Raw genomic sequence first — 10,308 nt, forward strand, 5'->3', positions numbered from 1 at the left:
ACAACAACAAGTATTTATATGCCGCTTTTCAGGTGGACGTCATAAAGCGGTTTTCATGAGATTGTTACAATGAACATAGATTTATAAAAAAAAAATTAAGTGAGAAAAGAATGGACAAGTTGTTTAGAAAAGCTCCCCCACCCCTCAGGGCAAGATAGTCCTTCAGTCGCCGGATGGTAGCAGCTGAGGGGAGGCCCACTATGGGCACTGGATGGTAACAGTCCCTCAAGCTCCTTTCCTTCAGACCCCTCAGGGCAAGATGGCCCTTAGATGTGGTGCAAAGTGATAGGCTACTGTTGGTGCCTGTGCTATTTAACTTGTTCACAGATAAGCTAGTTAGTTGGGAGCCAGTGACCAGGTGGCCAACTTTGCTTATTATACTTTGGTTGATTCGATCAACATCCTATGTGTTTTTTTTCGGGGGGGGGTGTTATTTTGATTATATATTTTGAGGTTTTATATTTTGATTCTTTTTCGTGAACCACCCTGAGACCTCCGGGTACAAGGCAGTATATAAATTCAATAAAGTAATTAAAAACAAAACGGGATCGTGAAGAGCTCCAACAGAACCTCTCCAAACGGAGTGAATGGGCAGTAAAATGGCAAATGTGATTCAGTGTAAAGGAATGCATCTTCGGCCAAACCTCCTCCCCACCTTAATTTCACATATATGATCATGGTGTCTGAAATGGTGGTGTCCAAATGCCTTGGGGATAAAGATGTGAAATGACAATAGTCAGACCTAGGCCAACTTGCCAGTGAGGGCATTGCACAATTGGGGAGGGGACAAGGGAGAACCAGAGACTGTGATTTTATAAGTCATTGCTGTTCTTCACAGAAAGTCACTACTTAACCAAGGTTTCTTCAGCGCTTTAACTTAGCTGTTGCAAAGCCACATGAGCTCCTGATGATCTTGCCTTAAGCCTTTGCCACAAACACGGTGAACCAACACCAGACAGCAGCACGATCATCTTGTTAATGTTTCACGTCCAGCCAGCTGGAAAAGTTTATTCACTCTAATAGTGGGGCTGCCCTGTGACCCAAGGAGGACGTTAAGAACAAACACCAGAGGATGAGGAGGAAACCAAATGTGAAAGTTCAGCTTCTTTGATTCTAAATATTAGTTTGCCAGTAAAATTTTGATTAGTTTGTCCATTGAACCAATAGCTGACAGTACTGTAGATCAGTGTTTTTCAACCTTTTTTGGGCAAAGGCACACTTGTTTCATGAAAAAAATCATGAGGCACACCACCATTAGAAAATGTTAAAAAAATTAACTCTGTGCCTATATTGACTATATATAAAGTAATTCTCTTGAATAGGAATCAAATAAACAAATTTTCCCCACGGCACACCAGGCAACATCTCGCGGCACACTAGTGTGCCGTGGAACAGTGGTTGAAAAACACTGCTGTAGATCACTTAGAAGCCCACAGACTGGGTATGCACTTGAATCCTTCTCACAAGATACTGATGATCTGGAGGCACTCATAGTTAGTACTGTAGAAAACTGGTAGTTGGCTATTATACTTTCTCCTCAACATTTTCTTTGTAATGTGTTGGTAGACGGATCTATGGAGTTTTTACATTCACATTGTTTCTCTGGATTTCTTCCCTTGTCATTCTAGTCCCCTGATCCTTTCAGGTGTAACTATTTTGCTTCAGTTTTCCCTATAAGCTACAATTACCCAAAGTGTGATTATGCATGTTTTACACTGTTTCTCCTTTGTTATTCTGACTTGGTTCTGATACTCTTCTGACAACAACTCTGATAATAACCTCAAACCAGGATCATCTCCCCATGAGGTCTCACACCCATAGAATGTACTGAACATAGAGCGTAATGGAAAACCTATTAGGAAAGGCCATAGATCAGTGGTGGAGCATTTGCTTTGCATGCAGATGCTCCCAGCTTAAATCCCCAGCATTTATAGATGGGCCTGGGAAAGTTCCTTGCCTGAATCTCTGGAAAGCCACTACCAGTGGTTGTAGGCATGAGGTGGGGAAATATCCTCTATCCTCTTTATCCTCCATCCAGGCAAGCAAGAGGCATTATCAGCATTCAAGGGTGCAGTCCAGTCAGGCAAAAACAGTAAAGGACAGCGCAAAGCAGGGCAGGGATGCAGTCTGGGAAAGGTGTGTGGTCTGAGGATAGTCCCAAGCCCTAGACAAAGAGACCTGATGGGGCACATTTAGCACCTAGGCGTGAGCTTTCCCATCCCTGTTGTGGAAAATAGCTAGGTGCACCAATTCCTCATACCTCACCTCTCACATATAAATTTGCAATGCACATGCATTACCCATACTGCCCTTCAAAATCTCTCCAGATCATTGTTCATTTGCATGGTCAATGTGGTGTTTCTGCAGCTTTCAGTCTTAAAAGCATAACAAAAGTAGTGTATTCTTATTTGCACTGACTTACTGTCCTTATTTTAATGTTGAAATTGAAACAGGAAGCCCCCAAACTACAGTGTGCTGAATAAAGAACTGAAAAAAATTATGCGCTGCTGAGTGCTGTCTACATTATTAGCTGCCTGGCCTTTCCCACATCACTCATACTGGGTGTCAGCTGTCAAAAGCAGAATTCCACACCCACTAGTTTTTCACATAATTTAATCAAGGGCATGCATGGAACTGTCGTGCAATTCACAGGGATGTTAAAAAAAATATCTTATCCTCTAGTTCTGAGATATAAAAGGACCTGCATGTATGCTAAATATTGTGCCATGATGCTACTGAAATGCTGTAGCTGCACTGCGTCACAAAGTAGTCAGTTTCTCAACAGAGGATATGTATTTGCAAGGGTGGGGGATGGGAAAGGAAGTGGCTCTTGTGTCAATAATCTGTCTCAGAAGACTAGAGCTCTGCAGGGACAAGTTAGTATTTGATTTAACTATTCAGCTTCTGGAAAGCTTGGATTTTGAACATGGAATCAAAGGAAACAGTAATAAATAAAGACACAATAAAGACAGTGAGATCTGAAATAAGATGGATGAAGCACTGGAAAACCAAAGGAAGAGAACAACTTGATAAAGATGTAATGTACTATATCCTCATAGAAAGTGAATTAACAAAGCATGGCTATCTCACAATAAACAAGTAGGGTGCTACCAGCCACCCTCATTATTGAGCATTCATTTTGATTTGCTTGTAGGGAGGTTACATTATGTTGCATCAAAGCACATGTTGATCTACACTTTCTAGTCCATTTTCCTTATTGCGAAAAGTCTGATATTTTGGGGGAAGCAGGTTCATCGTACAAGATGTCCCAATCAACTAAATTACCGGTAATTAGAAAGTATGTGATAGCAACAGCCTGGAAGCATCCCTAGAATGCTTCCAGACAAGGGCTTAATATTGTAAAATAGGTCACTGAGGTATCATAAATGGGTTGACAACAGGGTGTTGTTGTTTTTTTAACTTATTGGATTTCAGCCTTGTAAATGATAAATCTGGATTAAACTTGGGGGTGGGCAAAGAGTAGCATCTATCACACAACTGTCAGAAAGCACCCCTAGTGTGGAAGCAGCCCACATTATGAAGATGCCCTGTAAAAACTGAGTGAACAAAACATGCTGATATTATTAAACCAAATACAGAAGCCAGTTTCTCTGCATTACTCCACACTCTTACCATAAACCAGTCAAACCGGGATGTCACACACAGAATGGGAAAAAAACCAAGTCATAACTAGCACCTGCTTCCTTGCCACTGCCACATCCGCCTCCTCTGTAGCCTGCTACACCACACCCATCTGTAGCCCCTCACTGCCACTGCCCCCAAATGAATGCCTTGATTGGGCCCAATTAATCACCTTGCCCTATTGCATCTGTGCACCCTATCCATGCATATACCTGTATATAGGATCACTGCTGGAACATCTTTACAGCAAACATGTATCCTTACAAGTTTTTAGTTCCCTGCAATAGGGGTCACCAATGTGGTGTCTGTGGGCGTAATTGTGCCCTTGGGTTCTTCTCCCGGTGCCCACAAAGCTTCTGAGGGCCCCTTCACCTCACTGCCCCATTAGCCATGAAATGGTAGCTACTGTTTTCTTCCTGGAAAATTATATAGAGACGAAGGAGGAAGTGTGGAACTCTTTCCCATCTCTTCATGATGGGCTTTTCAAGGCTCTGTTTAACTTTACTGGAACTGACTTTTGCCCAGTGAAATATGTTTAAAAAACAACAACCAGGAATTGTGGGTGCACATGCTTTCTCTCTTTCTGCCTCTCCAGATGTTGTTGGACTCCAACTTCCATTGCCTTGGCTGTAGCTGCTGTGAGTTGGGAGTAGAATAATATCTGGAAGGTTCCCCATCCCTAGCCTAAAGAGAGTTAATGGGACAGAGTGACTGGTTAATATTCCTTAACGGACAAGTGATGTCTCTCTATGGGATCTTTAAGAAAATGGTTTCTTGATCCAGAAATCATAGGAAGCTGCCTTAAACCAAGTCAGAATGTTTAGTTCAGTATTACCTGAATTGACTGGCAGCAGTTCTGCAGGGCTAGGGATTGAATCTGGGACCTTCTGCATGCAAAGCAGATGCTCTGCTACTTTGCTAGGGACCTGCTCCATGAAAGAGAAAGAAGTCTGAGCTATGAGGAAGAGGCATCCTGGGTTGCCAATACCTCTATAAATCTAATGTAGGACAGTGAATCTACCACCTTCTAGGAATGCAACACCGTTTGCCACCATGTGCATTTTACTTGTATCCAGTGCTTTTTTTCCTGGGGGGATGCAGGGTTACACATACCCCTAAACATTTTGTGAATCTTTGTACTTTTGTCCATTTACTGCATTTATTTTTCCAGATTTGAACTATAAAATGGTGATTTTCTGGAGTCAAAATGAGAATACCCCTGTGCCGGATTTACGTAAGCTAAACAAGCTATAGCTTAGGGCCCCACTCTCTTGGGGCCCCCAAAAAAAATTAAAGAAAAAAACACGTGGATGTACATTTCCAAAATATGAGATAAAAAAATAACACCTACATACAGCAACAGTGTTTTGTGTTGTGTAGGCTTCTATGATGTAAGTAATGGGCCCTGCCTGCTAGTCTGCTCCCTAAAATATCACTGGTTTGCTCATTTCTATATATAGAGTGCCTACATTCTGCATGTGCAAATGGCTTTAGATACCTATTAGGTCCAAAAATTACCATATAGCATATATATATAGCATATATTCAACACAAAAAAGTGACAATTTGTTGTTGACAAGGACAGCCGGACATATAAAGGGCCCCATTACCTTCAGTAGTTTAGGGCCTCATCAATCCTAAATCCAGCCCTGAGTACCCCTAAACCAGGGGTCAGCAAACTTTTTCAGCAGGGGGCTGGTCCACTGTCCCTCAGACCTTGTGTGGGGCCGGACTATTTTTTTGGGGGGGGGGAATGAAAAATTCCTATGCCCCACAAATAACCCAGAGATTCATTTTAAATAAAAGGACACATTCTACTCATGTAAAAACACGCTGATTCCTGGACCGTCCGCAGGCCGGATTTAGAAGGCGATTGGGCCACATTCGGCCCCCAGACCTTAGTTTGGGGACCCCTGCCCTAAACATTTTTTTAAAGGAAAAAAGCACTGCTTGTATCTTTCTTAAATATAAAAAGTACAAGACCACCACAAATCTTCAAGAGAGTTATTGCCCCTGGAATGCCTGGCTTAAGGACGTGAGGACCTCCTAACAATAAATTTCTGGGATCCATAAGAAGTTCCACTAGTATCAAACTGCAACTTTAAATTCAACCACCACCACGCACCCAAAAAATGGGGGAGGGTGCGCTAGGGCAGACAACCTAGCATTACAGAAAGAAACTGAACCACTCCCATTTAGGAGCAATAGAAAGCTCTACAGAGCAAATAACAAGCACCTTCTTGTTTCCGCTGCTGCTGCCTTCACTAAATATAGCCTGTGTAAAACAGCCACGGGTTTCTCTCTGCCCTTTTCCCTAGCCAATAAAGCCTTTGCAAACAGCGTCCTCCCTCCACCCACTCTCTAAGGAGAGACTGCTACCGTGCCCTAGTTACAGACGCGAAAAGTGAACAGCCTCCTCTTAACAAACATGGATCCATCAGAATCAAGTGAAAATGTATTCTGCATAGATTCCATGCACAGCGCAAGAGGGAAAAGCCCCCCTGTGCCGCACATTCAGCAGCAGCACAAATTGGGACACGGCTATTAATTGTTATTTATTGGATTTTTATTTTGAGAATTTATCTATGCTTAATTACCACTTTCTCTAAGACTGGTACAAGTAGTGCAATACAATTTATTTACCAGCTTCTACAAATAATTATTATGATTAATTGTCGGATTTTTATCCCGCCCTTCCTCCCCGAGGAACCCAGGGCAGCAAGCAGATACACAGTTTAAAAACAAAAACAGTATAAAACAGATCACAACATTCTAGAAACAATTATAATTTAAAACATTTAAAACCAGCTACAGTTAAAAACATTCATGCACCCAACAATCTTGGGATGGCCAGGCGTAGTCTTGGCTGAGACTACAAAGCGGTTTCAAGGCATTGTACAAGTGATATAAAACAAAGAATCTAAAACAAACAACAAAAACAAACAACAGCACAAGCCTAACCATGGCTACTCAGAAGGAAGCCCTATAGAATTCAATGGAGCTAGGTAAATGGGGTTAGGATTACATCATAAATCAGTTGTTCCCAATTATGGGAACGTGGTTCCCATGGGGGTTCACGGCCCCACCCCCTGCCTCCCACCCCCTAACTAATTTTTTGTCATTTTTTGCATGATAATACCTCAAAGTTTAGCACTGTGTTAAATATATTGGCCAAAATCAGTTTTGAAATCACACCACGATAATGATTTTGACCTGACAATGAGGAGCATTGGTCCTCACACAAGGGAGAACAGAGCAGACGATTTCAAGGGACCGGCAATAACACACGATAATCTCAGCCAATACCACTGCTTCACCCTACCCAGTGGTGTAGGAAGGGGGGGTGTTGGGGGCGGACCGCCCCGGGTGTCACTCTGGGAGGGGGGACAAGATGGCCCCTGCCTCCCCCCAGGTGTACAGCTCCTTATGGGCTGCCACTCGTGAGCGGCACCCTGTATGGACTGTGCATGTGTGGCATTCTGTACGGAGTGCGCACATGCGGGATGCCGCACATGCGCAGTCCGTACGGAGTGCCAAAAAGTTTTCCGCGCCGGGTAATAATAATAATAATAAATTTTTATTTCTACCCCGCCCTTCCCAATCCAAAAACCAGGCTCAGGGCGGCTAACAACCATCTGGGCTTGCTACGCCAGTGATCCTACCTGTGTGATCTCAATGGCTATTCCTTCCCTCATTTCCACACCTGATCTCCAATTTCAGACATTGTGATATATCTGAATATCACAATGTTTAGCTCCTGATATAGCATATTGTTGAAAACCAGATATCGCTCAGCCCTTGTCTGTTTTTTTAGTATACCTAAAATCCTTTGCTTATTAGGGGCTACCCCACATTTTGTTCAACAAATTGCTTTGCAGAGGTAACCAACATAGAGTTATCAAAATTGTCAAAATTAGGGGGTGCATGGCTTGGCTTTTGGCAAATAGGGGGTCCTCAATAATTGAGGACCACTGGCCTAAATTATTACCAGCACAGCTGTCAATTAATAGGTGATCAATAGTTAACAGTTCATCAGATACAAAGGAATGCCTGAGCATAAAGGAAACCCTTAAAGCTGGAGCTAAACAGATAGCATAGGTTGGTGGTGACAAGCAGAACTCATTGGGAATGATTCTCCTTTTGCCACCATCCAAACATCTCTTGCAGGAGGGCCTTGGATGAAGACCTCAAAGTCTAGGTAGCTTCAAGTTAGAAGAAGCCTTCCATCAAGTCTTGGCGTTCTGAGCCACGTAAGGCTTTAAGAACACAAGACGAGCCTGCTGGGTCAGGCCATTGACCCATTTACTCCAGCATCCTGTTCTCACAGTGGTCAACCAGATGCCTGTGGAAAACCCACAAGCAGGACCTGAGCACAAGAGCCCTCTTCCCTCCTGTTGCTTCCAGCCACTGGTATTCAGAAGCATTACAGTCTCTAAGAGGGGAGGAAGAACATAGCTATCAGTGTTAATACAGTGGTACCTCAGGTTACAAACACCTCAGGTTACAGACTCCGCTAACCCAGAAGTAGTACCTTGGGTTAAGAACTTTGCTCCGACTTCCGGTGTGAGCGCCATTCCGAGCAGTTGGGAGTTGTCTCGGCTCTGAGACAGCTCCGGTGTCTTCAGGGATTGGAGCTACCACAACCGCGCTGCGGGCTCCGTTAAACCACGGGAAGAGCGTCCCGCAGTCCTGGGTTTCTAGCGGGTGCCAGGTGTCCTGTCCCTGCTCTCAAGCAACCCTTGTAAAAGGGAGGCTTGAGCGAGCGGGGCTCTGGGACAGCGCTGAAGAAACCACCTCTAATCGAAGGCACGAAGCAGCAGGAACTGCCGGATTTTGAGTGCTCCACTTTTCCTCAATTTGGATCTAAAACAAGGACTCTGTAAGTACGGAGCTTAATTTGTGCCTAAAAGGCTGAAATTTGGCTTACGGAGAGAGATTTAAAATGAGGAAGTCCATCTCTCTCTGACAGCGGGAAGATCAAAGTAACGTCAAGGGAGCTGGAGCCGCTTAGGACTTGCTTGGAAGTTTTACGCTGATTTTGTATACTTTAGAAAACCCTGTTTGGGGGGGGGGGTAAAATTGGGGCCTTGATTGATTTCTTCTTGTGAATTACAAAGTAAAAGAGAGATACCGTTAACCCTCTGGTTAATGGTGGCTGTGGACTGGCTGGCGCAGCTGGAAAAATACTGAGACCCTATCACTTCCTGTCTACTTAAATCCCACTGTCTCCTTAGACTCAACAATGACATCAATCCAGGAAAGACTATTGCTTGAATTACAACTACTTCAGCAGAATGTTATAGAAAAGTTTACCCAGATTGGAGCTACTTTGAAAAACTGTTCTATATATCCACTTGATAGAAAGGATGGAAAGAATGCTGATCCAGTGCAACTTTTTGAAGAGGAATATGCACAAGCTGGTAAACAAGAAAGGCTTCCCTGGCGTGAGAGGCGGGAAGCCCTCAGTATGGACAGTACAATGAACTCCTGGGGTGGCAGCCCAGAGGTTCGAGAGCAACAATCATGGAAATTGCAACAAGAAGTTGAGAGTGGAGGAAAGATACTTTGTCATAAACTTATTGCAACTACCTATCAAGAAGATTGCTACATTCTGGAGAAGAGGAAGTTACATCTGAAGGAAAGATCAGAAGGAAAAGAATTAAAATTGAACATGAAGGAAATAATAGAAGAAGGGGAACCTGGACTGGTGGAATGTTGGGGGGGGAGACTGTGGGGGGATGGGGAAGGTAAAGGGAAGGGTGATGTTGGACAGGAGAGGGGTGGGGTAAAGTATGAATTATTAGGGAGTGGAAGGCTGACCACAGCACCCCAATACCAGAGGGAAAACGGACTATGAGAATGGAAGAAATATTTAGGTACTGGTTAAAATGTGTTGCTTTTTTATATATTTGAAATTGGAATCAGAGGAAATATAGGCCACAGCATAACTAAGTTAAGTGAAGAGAGGATAAAAGAGGTAGAGATGTGTAATTTGAAGTTTTATTTGATAAAAACAAGATCTAAGATTTGAGATTGGATGATAAGAATAAGATTTAAGGTTTAAGATATATTGATTATAATTGTAAGATTAAGATTTGATGTAAGAAAGTAGATTTACAATGTTACAAAGTTACTAAAGAAGATTAGAAATGAATGCAAAAGAGAGGATGTGAGGAAGTCCCAAGTTTAGGATTTTAAAGAAGATAAGGAGGAGGAATTAATTGTTTTGTTTGTGTGTGTTTTTTGTGTAGTTTGTGTAGTGTTTGTATTTTGTGTATTTTGATTTTGAAAAACCAATAAATTCTTATTAAAAATAAATAAATAAGAACTTTGCTCCAGGGTGAGAACAGAAATCACGTGGCGGCGGCAGCGGGAGACCCCATTAGCTAAAGTGGTACCTCAGGTTAAGAACGGTTTCAGGTTAATAATGGACCTCCGGAACGAATTAAGTTTGTAACCAGAGGTACTACTGTAGCTATTGTTACAGATAGGTAGCCGTGTTGGTCTGCCATAGTCAAAACAAAATAAAATAAAAAATTCCTTGCAGTAGCACCTTAGTGCATGCACACGAAAGCTCATACCAAGAACAAACTTAGTTGGTCTCTAAGGTGCTACTGGAAGGAATTTTTTTACTGTAGCTATTGACAGCCTTCTCCATGAATCTGC

Source organism: Lacerta agilis, chromosome 13, assembly GCF_009819535.1.
Source record: "Lacerta agilis isolate rLacAgi1 chromosome 13, rLacAgi1.pri, whole genome shotgun sequence".
Taxonomy (NCBI): Eukaryota; Metazoa; Chordata; class Lepidosauria; order Squamata; family Lacertidae; genus Lacerta; species Lacerta agilis.